Source organism: Ursus arctos, unplaced genomic scaffold (assembly GCF_023065955.2).
Source record: "Ursus arctos isolate Adak ecotype North America unplaced genomic scaffold, UrsArc2.0 scaffold_8, whole genome shotgun sequence".
Taxonomy (NCBI): domain Eukaryota; kingdom Metazoa; phylum Chordata; class Mammalia; order Carnivora; family Ursidae; genus Ursus; species Ursus arctos.
The window spans coordinates 21,873,504-21,889,697 of NW_026623100.1; the positions used below are offsets into that span (position 1 = coordinate 21,873,504).

Genomic DNA, 16,194 nt, shown 5'->3' on the forward strand with positions numbered 1-16,194 from the left:
ACATTTCAATAAAATTTTCTTTTAAAAAAGAAATATTGTGAAGATTCCATATCACATGAGAATAAAGTCCCAATACTTCAGCCTGGTCTAACACCCTTTGTGACCTGGTCCCGGGCCAACCTTTCCAGCCCTTTCTGTACTAATCCTGGCTTACACTCCAGCCAAAATAAGCCATCACCAAATACCTACAATGCATCGTGCTCGTTCATGCTCACCCCCTGCCTGAATACCATTCCCATTTCATCGAGCTGGTTAACTCCTTTTAAAACTTTGATCAGACCTCATTTTCCACCAGGAAAATTTTTCCTCATCCAACCCAACCCAGACTGAATTAGGAGTGCCTGCTCTGTCTTCCTTCATCATTCTAGGGACTTATTACCCCTAGTCCATCGCACTGTCATTTTCAGTTTATAAGTCTATCTGATGACCTGTGAGTGTGATGAGGGCAAGGACTGGATCCTTCATCTCTGCATACACAGCATCTAGTGCAGGGACCAGCATATAGCAAATGCCCAATGAACAGCAAATGCATTAATAAGGAGATTAATGAAATTTAGCTTACATCTTGATTTTGGTGCAGAACATTTCTTCAGTCATTCCAGCAAGAAGAGTTAAAGAAGAAGAAGGAGGAAGAGGAGGAGGAGGAGCAGAGGAGGAAGAAGAGAAGGAAGAAGAAAAGAAAAAAGAAAAAAAAATCTGGCAGCACAGACTATACCATGTCCAAATTTTAGTTTGCAATGAGTGCTTTGTTCCCCGTGAACATTAATATCAGGGAAACCAAATACACATTTCTTAAAACATATAATAGTCATATTGCTCATTCCCTAAAGACTGTTCAACTGTACAGAATGATTGCATTCCTCTGAAATATGGGCGAAGTGTTAATGTTCTTGGTTGGCTTGAAACTCAAGAAATTCCTCTAACATCTAGATTGGCCATGTTCCTCGGGTGGATCTGCCAAAAATTCCTCAGATATCCCAGTCTGGGATTTATGGACTGAGAGGTTTATGATATTTCAGAGTGTAGAATGGGCTATTGTTTTACATATTAGACAAGTCAAGTAAACGCAATGAAAGCTGTGATTGGGCTCCGGGCCTAAAAACTGAATCAAATTGACAGCAGTCATTTTTCTATGCAAGTTCCAAGCAGGCTTAAACCGGACCAAATGCTAAGTGGTGATCAGATTGGGTTCTCAACAATGTTTCTTCCTACTTCTGAATTTGGCCTTGAGGCATGGCTCCAGGACAGAAAGGCAGAAAAGGTATTACTGATGAGAGGTTGAATGGTGAGGATATCTCCACGATGACGATTCCTGGTAAATAAGCAAAACACGCATAAATGTGAAACCCGACCTCAACAAGAGTTAAGGCAAAGGTAAAGAAGTACTCACCTAACCATCTTACGCATGTACAAGCTGGGGAGTGAAGTGAGGCCTATCATGAGGGCATTTACCCACTCTCACACCAATGAGGACTCCTCACCCCTCCATCACTACGCCCTGACCAGCAGGCTTATTTATACTGTCTCTGACTCCACCCATCTTCTTGAGCCGCAGCTGATTGGACCAGACATAGGCACCTGACTCAAGCAGCGCCAATCAGATGCTCTCAGTTTGGAACTGGGCAGTAGTTAAGCTAGTGCTCCCAATGAGGACCGGTGGGGCTGCCTGCCCAGCCATTTGGGGTGCAAAGGAGTGGGGAAGCAGAGAAAAGTGAACGGTAGGAAAAGAGAAGAGATAGAGTAAACTATCGAGGTGCGATGGGGGTTGGTGAGAAGAGATATCAGTTCCTGACAGCTTTCCTGTTCCTGTTTTCAACCCTCTGGAGAGATCTGTATACATACTCTGGCCGAGTCTGGCCTACTCTTCATGACAGAATACCGTGTTTTTGCTCAGGCTGGTTTGGGTGGGTTTCTGAGGTCATAGGACTAGGATACTTGTGCTCTGGTATTCCAGCATGAAGTCTGGCTGCACTCCCTTCGTGCCTTTGGAAAAGGACAAAGGGTGCAACTGAGGCCCCGCTCGGGTGAGGGGCATTGCACTGCAGCAGTCGGGGTCCCCGGCCCTTGCTGGCTGGAGTTTTAGCTCTGAATACAGCCGGAGCTTGCGAGCTGTTGGTTAGTGGGGGTGTTAAGTAGTTCTTTAAAAAGGGAAGCATGGCACCGGGAATGATGACATCTGAGCATCAACAACACAAAATTAAGCCTGTGGAAAATTTCAATTATGATAGCTAACACAGGAAATTGCATTTATGTATGGAAACTAAATTTAGAAGCCTGGACAGATTGACAGGATCCTTCCTAAATCCATGTAAACAGCCCATGCCAGGTGCCAGGAAGTAACTGCGGGAGCAGGACTGGCTAGGACGGCAGGCCCCTTGGCTATCCTCGAAACTCTGAAGGAAAAAAAAGGGCTTTTCCCTAAGGCTAGTTAATTTTTCAGAAGTCTTATCCTCCAGGTTAAGAGAGAATTAACAGTTTTTGCAAGAATCATTTTCAAAGCTGTTGCTATTCTCTCCCTGCTTTGTGTTCGTAAACAAGGAAAGGGTGTGGTCAGGACTTGGATTTGCTCTGGGCAGTGTTTATGCAGCCCTAGCTGGCTGCCAGAAGCAGGACCCTGTGGAATAGTGTGAGAGCGCGTGAGGGGAAATCTCTCAGGCTCCCTCCCTTTACCCACGGCGCCCCCCACTCTTAGGGTTCTCTCCTTCCCATGGTGTTTCTCTACCATTTCAAGTCCTAGGGACATGAAAACTGGAGTCAAACGCTGAGAAATGACAGTCATGGTGGTTCAGTAGGGAAAGGATGTGGGAGTCAGGCAGACAGGTTTAAAGCCCTGGTCCTATTACTGGTGCTTTTCTCAGCTCCGGACAGGAGGGTCATCTGCCCTGGGCGATGAGCTCTAGAAGGCCCTACTGTGGCCCTTCTCATGGCATGCTTCACCCTGTGGAGGCAAGAGTCCACTAGGTCAAAGGAACTTGCCCTCTAGAGCCTGTGTCTCCTTCTCTAGACTGCGTTCCAGGTACTGAGACATGAAGGTTCCCTGTGCCAGGGGCCCCGAGCCTGTTTGCAGGACCTGTGCAAGCTTCTTCCCAGGCGTGTCCTCCCAAGGGCACGTATCCCCTAGATTTCAGGGTGGTTTAGGGGCAGCTGTTCGTAGAGCACAGACAAGGGTTGGACAGTGTGTGCCAGAATATCTGTATATGAGTTTCAGGGATGGGACGGGAAGGGCAGCAGGCCAAGGACTGGGACATTACTCACTGTGCACTGCCTCTTTCTGGCTCAGATCAAGAAGTCTGAAAAATCTAAATTTGAATCTGGCCTTCCAGGTTGTTATGAAGCAGGAGAAGAGGATATTTTATTTAACCGTAAGCTTGATATATAGTTTTTGCCATGGAATATGGGTCTCAACTTGTCCTCTTGCTGCAAGCCCCCTAAATGTTAGGAGTGGGCCACATTACCAGTTCAACACTGTGTGACCTTAGGTAACTTAGGTCAGGCTTCTGAGCCTCCGTATCCTTATCTGCAAAATGAAGGCAATAACAGTAGCAGTTATTTTGAGAATTTAAGATGTAGTTACTTTGGGGCTCCTGGGGGGCTCAGTTGGTTGAGCATCTGCCTTCTGCTCAGGTCATGATCCCAGGGTCCCGGGATCAAACCCCACATCAAGCCCCACATGGGGCTCCCTGCTCAGCGGGGAGCCTGCTTCTCCCTCTCCCTTTGCCCTTCCCCCTGCTTCTGCAATCTCTCTCTCTCAAGTAAATAAATAAAATCTTTAAAAACATGTAAAAAAAATAAACCGTAGTTAGTTCTATTATTGTTATGTGCCCTTTGGCAAGTTACTTAATCTCTCTGTGCCTCAGTTTTCTCATCTGTCAAATGGGAGGATGCTAATAGTATCTGTCTCCCGGGTTGTTATTAGTTAACGTATGTAAGGGTTTTAGAGCAGCATCTGGCATGTCATAAATGCTGTGTAAATGCTGCTTGTTGTCGTCCACTGCCCATTATCACCACGCCCACCACCTGGCCTGGTGGAAAAGGGAAAGAGCACATGCAGTGTGTAGGTCACAGTGAGGCACACCTCTGCCACACTTTTGTTACTTTGAGACTTGCCTCATACTCCAGTCTCATCCTGTGATTTCAAAATCCCCACCAGACTTGTTAGGAAGCATGAAGCCCGTTCCTGCTTCCAACTGAGACTGTTGCTTTGGCCAAGTGTAATCTGATGAATACAAACTAAGAGTCCTGTCCTGGGATAACCCTCATTCTTGTCTGTCAGGGGCTTTGAGATCCACTCAGAAAGGTGCAAAACAAATCTTGAATCTCTGGGCAGAGACACGGCGGTGGCAGCAAGGGAGGAATGGGGGAGGGATGTTGGCTCTTCTCCTGAGATCCACCGATTGCCATTTCTTGCTTAATGGAAGTTTCTCCGGCCCTGTGCATTGGCAGGCTGGGGTTTGGGAATTAACCTAAAATGTTAATTTTGTAAATATCTGGAGAAGGCTGATGCTCCGTCCGAGGGGACTAGATTGCGTAGAAAGGACCTGTAATCCACAGAGAACTACCGAATGGTTTTCCAACCACGAGCCCCATTTCTTTCTGCTACACAGCACTGCCTCTGTGGATCAGCGGCTCTTTCTTCTGCTTGGCACTCAGGCAGCCCACTCCCCATTTGCTTCAGCTTTGTAAGGGGTCAGCAACAGGCAGCTGAAATACTGCCGCTCTCCACCGCAGACACTGAAGAAGCATGCCAGCGAGGCCATTAGCAGAACATCCAGCATCGAACCCCAGCTCCTCACCTTTGTAGCATCCTCTCCCCAAGGAGTTTCTTCCTACGTCCCTGTGCTCTAGAAGCACATTTTATCTTAGGAACGTTCTATTCCTTCCTCACATTAAGGCATGAGTTACTAAGAACAGCTATTATATCAAGGTTTTATACTAAGAACAATATTATACCTTTCTCTCAAATTATTTTCATCTAAAAAAGCCTTAAGAAAGCTCTAAATGAAAGAAATAAGGCAATTTCAGACAGCAGTCGGCAGTCGTGGAGGGTTTTTGTCAGGGTGGGGGTCCTGGGGAATGGCCCGCCTATTCTAAAGTGCTTCTCATCTCATAATCCATTTATTCAGCCTGAATGAGTTTCCACTGTGCTTTCGGGTGTGCTATCAGGGACTGACTCCATAAATGTATTGGCATCACTGTGGTTCAGGGCTGGTTGCACAGCTCTTCCCCAGGGCTCATGGGCAGTGTTCACTAAATCCCCATGGCTGTGGTTTCCAGTGAGGCCTTTGCGGTGGAATTCCCTTCTCCTTATGGTCAACAGGTTTGAGTTGTACAGACAGTCATGACATGGTGCCCTGACCACCTTTTGTTTGTGTTCGGTGGTTCTGACACATGCATGCACTCCTACAGCATGGGAATGGAACGATTTTAACACATAGAGAAATGTTAGAACGAGGGAAAGCAGCGCCATGGTGTTGCCAATGAGGGTCCATGCTCTGATCGGCTTGAGTGGTGCCTTTGTTTTTAAGCTCATATTTGATACAGGATGTAAATACGTTACGTTGGTTTGCATGCTATGCTGAACACGCCCAGCAATACGTTGTAAACATCCTTGCGACATTTCTCAAAGGAAGTAGTTGCTATGTGTGACTAGTCACCATTTTTGCAAGAGTTAAACATCTGAGCTATTTAAATTCCTCTGCAAAGTATGAAACGCAAATTAAGTAATCATGGCATAATCACTCAAATCCAAAGAATGAGGAGTGCAGTGTTTGGTTGGTTGGTGGGTTCTTCCTCTAACTGGTGGGGTAGCAGGGGAGCATCAAATCTGATGGTCAAAATTCCGTCAAAACCTCTAGCCATTCAAAGTTTTTGGAGAGAAATGATATCCCTTACAGATGATCAGCTAGGATGAATATCCCTGTGGCACAAATCAACATGCACTTGACTGCTGTTTGCTGTGTACACAGAATGAGTGTGTAAGTCCAGGGCGTGGGGAGACCACTGTGTGAGTGTGTTATGGGTGTGTCTGTGAAGGAGCAGGAATATTTTTCTCAACATTCTGTTTATGAAGCCCCAGTTCGTTGTATAGTTGCTAAGGAGTGGAACCAAGGGATATGATAGTCAATACGTTTCGTCCAAAGACCTAGTTTTTAAATAAATTTATCAGTAGTGCAATAAACCATATTCCATGTGAGCTTTCCTCTGATCAAAAGAAGAGATATCGAAGGTTTATTTTTCACGAAGAAAAAATTTTGACTTCTCCGTAAACGTACCTTTGTTTATTTGTAGAGCTGTTTCCTATTTTTTCTTATCAAAATACTTCAGCTGTAGCTCAATAAATCGAGTAGGTATAAGAGGGTCTGTCCCAACCAAGTCAGATGAGTGTTTTTCACCACGGGCCTGAAGCAGATCCACTATGTTAGGAATTACAGCGCTTTAAAAAAATAAAAGGGAAAAGTATTTTTGTTCCAGTGAGTATCTCCTGTGGGAAAAAAAGGCAGATGGAAAGAATAGCAATGATGAAACAAAATTAATATATCTGTATTATATAACCACCAAAACAGCTGCCATGCAACATTTCTATGTTTCCTTTTACAAGTAACGTGCATTTTTTTCTTTGAATATGAGTTTATGCTTGAGTAGGTGGCAGCTTAGCCTTAAAGGCCTATGCTCAGATCATTGATTTCTGCCCCTTTAAGAAGGTTTTGTGTTTCTGTGCCCAGTACCATTATGTGCTGATTTCAGAGTTTAGCAGTCAGAAAGTGTATTTGTTTCTCTATTTCCTATTTTTTTGGCTGTACATGTTTATTTCTCTATTTCCGATTTCTTGGCTGTGTTGGGGGCTGGGGGTAGCTATCTTACTTTTGTCCTCATGGGTCACGTACATGTGTGAAATCAGATTCCTAGGAAATGTATTCTAATTCCCTCTAAGCAACATATGAAAATGCTTTATTATTGGAGACTGAATGTATTCCAGTTTGCTGACAAATCCAGCTCTGGGGTATTATCAAAAATTGGAGATTATTTTTTTCTCCTGTTTCTTTCTGGGGAAGAGTCAATAGTATTGAACAAGAAAAAAAAATTGTGTTCCTTTTAGGCCACAGAGCCAGTGTAGCCCTTAGGGGAGGTGAGAGAGTTAATCATGTGTCCTAAATTGAGCTGGGGACATGTACCTATTGCGTCCAGTTAACTAATCTTTAATTTTTGTACCAGGCACACAGCCAGCATGTCCACTTAGCAGGGAGAGATGATTAAGAAGAATGTTGTAAAAAAGCTGAACATAATTCACTATCACCAAATATAGGAGGCGTCTCTGAAATTGACCAATTTGCCCCCACAGAATGCAATGACATGATCCCAATTGTGAAAAAAAAAATAATCCAACTTGATTGGGATAGGTGAGGCAAAGCAAAAACAAAAAAACTTTGGCCCACAAGTCATTTCCGTTTGGAAATATTTCTAAAGATTGAACTTAGGCCGGCGGTGCCTGTAACAACACGATCTGCACGCTGCCACGAGCAGCCACGGCGCTGAACCCAGAAGCTCAAGGTGGGAGAAAATTCAGTGGACAGAGTCGACCTTCTGAAGATGCTCTTCTCAGAGCTTCCTGAGACTTTCCAGAGGGATGGTTTCCAAACTATGTTTAGCCAGAGGGGAAAGAAAAGATTTTGCCAGCTGTAAACACTGGATTTGATTTTCTGCAGCCTATTTCCAGCATCAGAACAATTTCTGCTTCTACCTTATAACCCACCACAGCCCAGGATTTTAAGAATTTTATCTGAAAGTATCTCAACATAGTTTTTTTTTAAAAAGAAAATTAGCACAGAGAAAATATTTTTTTAAAAAACTACTTTCCAATTATACATAGTGTCCAGTGTACATGTTATAGACATATAACTTGTATTTTATTCACACATAGAGATTTGAATCAAGTAGGTGCCCTGTCCCTATTCCCTGTATGGAAAGTTCCAAGAGAAGGATCTACACATGGCTTTTTTTCCAGGTATGTGTAATCTCTGGAACACGTTTCACAGGATGCTACTCAGATGCTTCAATTAATGGGACAAAACAATTATTACACCTGCAGAAAACAAATGGCTATGGGGCTCCTGAGCGGCTCAGTCGGTTAAGTGTCTGCCTTTGGCTCAGGTCATGATTTCAGGATCTTGGGATGGAGCCCCACATCAGGCTCCCTGCTCAGTGGGGAGTCTGCTTCTCTCGCACCCTCTGCCCCTCCCCCTGCTTGTGCTCTCTCTCTCTCTCTAATAAATAAAGTCTTTAAAAAAATAAATTAAAAAAAAGAAAAGAAATGGCTAATTTATTTAACATAAAAATGAGTATTACAAACCAGTAAGAAAAAGATAAACAATCCTGTGGAAAGTAGGCAAAGGATACACACAAATAATTCAGGAAAAACAAACAAACAAAAAACCCAGGAAGTAGACATACAAAAATATACTTAACCTTGCTCATGGTTTAAAAATTCCTGGGTGGCTCAGTCTGCTTAGCATCTGCCTTCGGCTCAGGTCTTGATCCCAGGGTCCCGGGATCCAGTCCAGCATCGGGTTCCCTGCTCCGCGGGGAGCCTGCTTCTCTCTCTCCCTCTGCCAGCTGCTCTCCCTGCTTGTGCATGCTCTCTCTCTCTCTGACAGATAAATAAATAAAATATTTTTTAAAAATTCTAGGGATGATGATATAGCAATTTTCACTTTCAGTTGGCAAAATCAAAAAGCGGGATGGTAAAACCAGGCGAAGATGTGAGGAAACCGTTACTTTCACACATATTCATTGAGTGTGTTAATTGATACAGCGTTTGGTGGTGGCAGTTTTGCAATGTCAAAGTTGATCCAGAAACGTCACTTCTGGGAATGTAATCTATAGAAAAGCTCACAGAAGTACACAAAGACAAAAACGTACGTGAATGATGATTGCAGCATAGTTCCCAACAGCTGACAACTGGAAACAAACCACGGAAAAGAATGAGGTAGAGACACAGGTCCTCACGTAGAGTGTTCCAAGACGCAGTCGAAAGGAAAAAGGGCCAGTTACAAAAAAGCGTGTAGAAAAGGATTCCATTTTTGTTCTGTGTGAAAGAAGAAAAATGTGATGGCATATATACTAAAATGTAAATGCTGGTTGTTTCTGGGAGTTGGCGTCTGGGAGCACCTTCCGTCTCTACCTTCTGTGTATCTGTCAGGTTTGATCCCAGATGAAAGGTAAAGTAAAAATAGTTTTAAAAAATCACAGTACGAACATCACTTATGTAGTTTTCTTGCCAAACATGTTAGTTCTGAATCTAAACATGAGGAAACAACCGCATAAATCCAGCTTGTGTGATGCTCTGCAAGAGAGCCAGCCTGGACTCCTCAAATTTATCGATGTTAGGAAGAATGAAAAGGGGACTCTTCTAGAGTAAGAATAACTGAAGAGAGCCGACAACTAAGGGCAATATGTGATTCTTGATTGGATCCTAAATGCATAAAAAAAAAATTATAAAGAGGGGTGCCTGGGTGGCACAGCGGTTAGGCGTCTGCCTTCGGCTCAGGGCGTGATCCTGGCGTTATGGGATCGAGCCCCACATCAGGCTCCTCCGCTATGAGCCTGCTTCTTCCTCTCCCACTCCCTCTGCTTGTGTTCCCTCTCTCGCTGGCTGTCTCTATCCTGTCGAATAAATAAATAAAATCTTTAAAAAAAATGATAAAGGAAGTTTTAAGACATAATTGCCTTGGTGAATCCAGGTAAAAGAATAGCATTTCTAGAATGATATTTTGGGAAATGCTAGTATAGGAAATGCCCCATTAACTGAAATGTATTGTACTCCTTTATGCTAGCTCTTCCCATGGATACATTATCTCATTTAATCTTTGTTATTTATTGGGAAAAAAAGATGGTTTCCTTTTGAAGCTAAGATTATTACTATGATTGCTGAGGGATACCAATACATTCAATTCTAGAATATCTTACTGAGTTATAGATTTCCAATCGGTGCCTAGATGCCACCTAGGGTCTACTACAAAGTTAGGGAATTTCAAAGCTGGAGGATATCTTTGATGTTACATGGGATCAACCCTTATCATTTTACCAAAGAGCAAAGGGCCCTAGATGGGTGAGGGACTTACCATAGTTAACTCAAAAGAGCACTGGTTTTGGAAATCTTGCCCCTAAGTTTAGAATTTATACAATAAAACCATTAAGATGTATTCAACACTTGCTAAACATCACCAGTGGAGTCGGCATCATAATGGCCTGCCCTGAGATGAGCCCCTTCTGCATGGAAAGAGGCTTACCACTGAGGGAGGAATTGTATGATAATCCTCAAGGAGCAAAGAGCCTCAGACTCCCAGCACTGTAATAATGCAGGCAGTCTGCCGAGTCCCGGCCGAACCAAGACATGCCCTTTGCTTGACTTTTTTATTACATAAGAAAGCACAAGGAGTTCAAGCCAACACTTTTTTCTCCCTAAAAAAAAAAAGAAAAGAAAAAGAAAAAAGAAATGACCGCTTATGGAAGATGGATAACAAGAGTCCTGAGTCCTTTACTTCTCTTCCTGATGAACATTTCCTCGCAGCACATTCCCAGCAGGACTCATCCCATCTGGTAGAATGATGGAAGAGAGATTAAATCACTTTTCCTTTATAAAATGTGCAGATTGACGTTTCCCATTTTCTATCTCTCTCTGAGAATCGTCTCCTGACCTGCACAGCAGAGTTCAGGAAATCAAAACGTTCTTCTCCTTGACTGGTTTATCAGGAAAACGATTCCCCTGACTGGCTTATGTCTGCTCCTCAGGGGCCAGTGGAAGTCCCACACTGGTGATGGTGACACCGTGACTTCTCCTTGCGGTGGGCCAGATACTGGGGGCAGGGCAGGCAAAGGGCTTGAGAGGGCACAGGGAGCCGCAAAGGTGTCCAAGGCCAAAGTCTGCAGAGGTATGCAGCGTCTACGTATCTGGAAGAACACATGCAGTGTGAAGTCCGGAGGCCACTGAAATTGGAGTTGCTAAGTTGAGGGTGTGGATATGAACAGAAGTGGGCTTGTAGCCCAGGCAAGTCAGGACCGGGCAAGAGGGTCTCTGGAGGAAGCCCCAGATTCCAGCTGGCAGGTGCATCTCACCACGTGTGGTTGGCGGCGCCTGGTGTTTTGAAGTGACTGAAGTGGCCAGGATCAGCGCACCTGGAAAAGCCACTGGTCCGCAAACAAAACTAAGAGCACCAGGGTCTGAGTTAGGTCTGAAGTGAAAACTGGATCCCGACATCCAAAGAGGTCAATAGGGTGTAAAGTCAAGGACAAAGCCATTGTTGGTCCAATAAGCATGTTTGGCAAATCAAGGGAGGAGCAAGAACACCAGCGTGAAGCCAGGGAGAGCAGGCGGCCATGGTGGTCAGTGTCTGAGGAGTGCGGTACAGCGCTGGGGTGGGAGGGGCTAGAATGATTCCAGGACTAAGGAGTGGATGGGACAGCCACTCTTCATTCTGTTCCTGCACTCTGAATGAGACATGGCTTGTGCCATTAGAAGTACCACCAGAACTTTCTGCCGTAGGCTTAAGTGGCTGGTATCAAGATGGGCAAGTTCATGAAACGCTGGAAGGTGCTGCTGGTCCTGGCTGGATGCTACTCCGGACACAAAGCAATCATCATGAAGAATATTGATGATGGTACCCCAGACCATCCTTACAGCCATGTTCTGGTGGCTGGAATTGACCGCTAGCCCGGCCAAAATGACAGCTGCCATGAGTAAGAAGAAAATCTCCATGAGGTCAAAGATCAAGCCCTCTGCAAAAGTTTATAACTATGATCACTCATGTCCACAAGGTATTCTGTGGATATCCCCTTGGACAAAACTGTCATCAACAAGGATGTCTTCTGAGACCCTGCTCCTAAACGCAAGGCCTGACAAGAGGCCATGGTCAAGTTCGAGGAGAAGTATAAGACCGGCAAGAACAAATAGGTCTTCCAGAAGCTGCAGTTTTAGATGTTTTGTTTCACTCATTAAAAATAGCACAGAAAAAAGTATCACCAGCATGACTATAGTTAATAACACTGTATTACATATTTGAAATTGCTAAGAGAGTAGATCTCAAAAGTTCTCATCACAAGAAAAAAAATTTGTAACTATGAACAGTGACAGATATTAATAGACTTATTGTGGCAATCATTTTGCAATATATATTTGTATAAAATCATTACAATTTCATATATTGAAACTAATATAATGTTATATGTCAATTTTACCTCAATAAAAAAAAGGTAGTACCAGTAACTTTGTTTACTCTGTTGCCTTGCAATTAATTGAGAATATGAAGGAGAAAAGAGAACTTTGCTTATGGGGAAGAATATGTTTGTGTTGACAGAAAGTACTACTGGGGACTTGCAGAATTTCAAACACACAGGCATTCCTAAGGGAATATGCTGGGGCAGTAGGATGTGGGGAATATGGCCCAAAGTTGTTCTATGATCAGCCATACTGAGTTCTCCAAGTGACTGGTTAGGGACTATGGGTCTGGTTGAGGCGCTCTCTCTAGAAAAATCTTGTAAGAATGCACACATTTTGGGGAGGGGGGTAATGTTAACACACTGGAGAGTCCTAACAGCTCAGTTCAGATACATCTATGCTTATGCCTGGAGGGAATGGAATGAGGCCGCTAGGGAGCTGGGAAGGCTAGTTTCCCCGCACAGATGCCTGAGGACACTGGGCACCCACAGGGCGGGGGGGAAAGGTAGAGTGAACTGTGGGGATGGTCCAGCATCTGCACAGAGAGGAGGGTAGGGAACGGGGTCCAGTTTACAGGATGCCAGTATACCTATCTTTACCCCAACTTCTACCACACTAGGTCAACTTTTGTCTATCTTGCACATAGGGTTTCTGGGATTTTCTTTCATTTGGCTTTAGACCTTTTGAAAACCATCACCTTATATCAACCACACTATGGGCTGTCCATGTTCTTGGCTCTGTGCTGGATCTATCTTGGTTATATCATGTAGGACACCCTCCTCAAGGAGTTCCCAGTCTCTCTGGAAATTCCAGTTTTATGTAATGGTATAAAGGGGAAAACCAAATAGGGTGGGACTTAAGTGCTAAGTGATGTGTTGGGGGTACAAGTGACTCACAGATTTGAGGGAAAAAAAGATTCCTAGGTTTTAGGGGGTAAGGAGCCACGTCAAAAGATATTGAAACCTCTACCTGAAAAAAGCGATCTTTGTGCAGAAGTTTAAAAGGAGGAGAGGATTTGAGTGAGTGGGGAAGGCATTCCAAGCTGTGGGGAGAGCCTAAACAAAGGTATAGAGATAGGAACACTCCAGGCCAGTTTGGGAAACAATAAATAGAGAAAACATATGGATGACTGACAGTGTTTTCCATTTTTTAAATTACTTATTCAGACAATATCCTCAGCAAGAACAATTTCCTGTGGTTTATAAATAGGTCCCAGTTATTTTAGTGGAACATAATGCTGATGATCATTCATGGAATGTTCCACAGAGACTTTAGTTTTCCGAGGACCAGGAGAAAATGTATAAATGTGTAAGAAATGGTCCAGAACATGAAACACCATTAATAAAAATTGAATACCAAGTTTATGCAGAAATTAAGGTTCCTAACCAGGTACTTGGATTTGTTCCTGATTCATGATGCAAAGTGCCCAAGGCTTCAGATGACATGTACAGCTCTGGATATGAAAGAACGAGAATAGGAATGGGGGATAATAAAACAGGGACAAGAGATGAAGTCATTTGTCTGAGCTCATAGGATGGGTGGTGGCAAGGTTATAATTCAGGACACCAGTCTCAAGTTTCCTTTCACCCAATATTTCCTACCCAATTCCGAAACCAAAAAGCCACTAGGATGGTACAGAATCCCAGTTCCAGTGATTCCTAAGATGGGAAAATTTTCACGAGGCTGGTATGTTTCATAGGTTCGGGATCTCAGTTGCCCATGCTTGAGAAACATCCCAATGCATATGACCAGGTTATAGGGTATGCAAAAGAAAGAAGATATTTATGTTCATTAGGTTATGCATGGATTTGTATTTTATTGCAATTAGCATCATTCTCAGCTTTCCTGTGCTGTTCAATTTTCAATGTGTTTCACTAGCATTTGTAGCTCTATTTTGTTTATTTTGGCCTAAGAAAGATTATGAGTGACTACATCTTTTTTATTTGTGTTTTTCCTTTGGGTTCCTCTTCCTATAGACTTAGGGCAAAAGAAGTGACGGTTATCCTAAATATTCTACCTTCCAGTCAGAGTGAGGGTAAAAGAGGGAGTTTGGACTTTACCCACAGCCTTGAGTCATCAAAATTAAGTTTCAGAGCAATAGGAGCAGCAGCAGCAAAGTACTTTGTTATAAAAACTTTCTTAGGAAACGTATCCAGCAGTTAATCTTGCCTATATCTGAAGAGACCCTATCAAACATCTCCAAAAGTATGAAATGGCACAACTACTAGTAATTTTACAGGTTTTTGCAAGAACTTGGAGTTGTATCTAAGCCTCCACCCACACCCCAGCTCTCAAAATAAGAATGAATGTTATGAAGTCGTCCTCTCATTCTTATAGTTGCGTGATTTTATGGGGTAATAAAACCAGCACCGACAGCATTTCTGGCCATTCCAATAATCCTCCCACAAATTAAAAAAATACTTCTAGAATTGAAAAGGAAGCTCCATTCAACTTATCAAATATAATAACGATTGCTTAGAAAAATGTCCTTTGACAGGCAGAATTTGTAGCCAGTAAAAGGGTATTATTTGCACAGACTGCTCAAGATTTGCAGAATCCTTTCTTAATGACAAAGGTTTTCCTTGGTTTACCCATGCCATATGTGTAAGTTTTACATTTCATGAGACAGTTTGAAGGAAAGGGTGAAGGTATTTATGTATTTATTTAAAACCAGGAGCAAGGTGGGGAATAGGGGCAGAAGGAGAGAGAGAATCCCAAGCAGGCTCCATGCTCATCATGGAGCCCAATGAGGGGCCCAGTCCCACAACCCTGAGATCAAGACCCCAGCTGAAATCAAGAGTTGGACGCCTAACCAACTAGGCCACCCAGGGGCCCCGAAGTTATTCCTTTTGAACATACTCTCTTTAATGGTGATACCATAGCAACATCAGACTATAAATCACCAGCTAATCAGAAATTAAGTTCACAGGCATAACCTAAAAAGCATGGCCAGAATATACTTTTTAGTTCCCAACATCCCAACATCTTTACCTTGGGGCATGAAAGAATTAGAATAGAAATTGGGAGATTTCTGCTTTAGAAATCAAATCAGGTTTTCCCATTTTGATACATAAAACAAACAAGGACAAAAACCAAAACCAAAACCAAACAAAACATATCAGTTTTCTGAGATATGGAAGTTTGGGTAGCTTCTTTTCTGTGCAGTCCCCAGAAAGTAAGATTCCAGCACTCTTCATATTTAAACATTATAGATTTGTAAACAGTGTGTGTATGCCCAGCTAATCAGGAAACACAGATTTCCTTCCTTTCTTTCTCCAGTATGTTCTATTCAGGCTTTCCCAAACTGTATTCCTCCCAGCACCATTTCCACTGAATGTGACTTGAACAAAGGGCTTGGGAATGATGGGAGAAGAGAGCATCATGGGAAGATTAGTTTTGGAAATGTGAGACGTAACATCTACCTCTTGGTTGATTTATGAAGCATGCAAATATATTAAAGTCTCTGAGAAAATCTGCCATTAAAGTAAGGTCTAACTTTGTTTATCTTAGCATTTCCCAAGCTTCGTTGACCACAAACGCCATTCCCCTCTAGGCTATGCATGAGTATTCTGTGGGCTATATTTGGACAAATGTCAGCCTGTGCACAGGCACTGGCTTTCATCCAGACACAGGCCTTGGAGGCTCTCTTTGCCACTTGACAGCTTGGAGAGTCTGAGCAAGTTACCTTCCCACTCGGAACCCTAGTTCCCCATCTGAATTATGTGGAAAATAATCTCTCTCTTACATGATTTTTTGAAGATAGAGTATATGCTCAATAAACATTTATTTCCTTCTGTTTATAAACACGGTAGTATAAATCTTTCCGTGTTTCAACATGCATCCCAATATCCTCTCTAATAAGATTATCTTTTTCCAGTCTCATCTCCCAAGAACACGGGAAGTGTTAACACTGCTTTAGAGTCAGACGTGTAGAATGTAACCTTACTGTATGCCTTAGGCCTTGAGGCGAGTTATTGACTCTC

General features: G+C 43.2%; 1 long non-coding RNA gene and 1 pseudogene across 1 annotated transcript; one reads left to right on the forward strand and one right to left on the reverse strand.

Moving 5' to 3' along the window:
- Positions 1-716: 716 nt before the first annotated feature.
- On the reverse strand, positions 717-8,728 carry LOC123000207 (uncharacterized). The gene is made up of 3 exons (XR_006408049.3): positions 8,464-8,728; positions 6,273-6,481; positions 717-1,312 (listed from the first exon to the last, which is right to left on the reverse strand). It is a non-coding gene; the product is annotated as an uncharacterized LOC123000207 (long non-coding RNA).
- Positions 8,729-11,560: 2,832 nt separating this feature from the next.
- LOC113268901 (60S ribosomal protein L27-like) lies at positions 11,561-11,971 on the forward strand (annotated as a pseudogene).
- Positions 11,972-16,194: the final 4,223 nt, after the last annotated feature.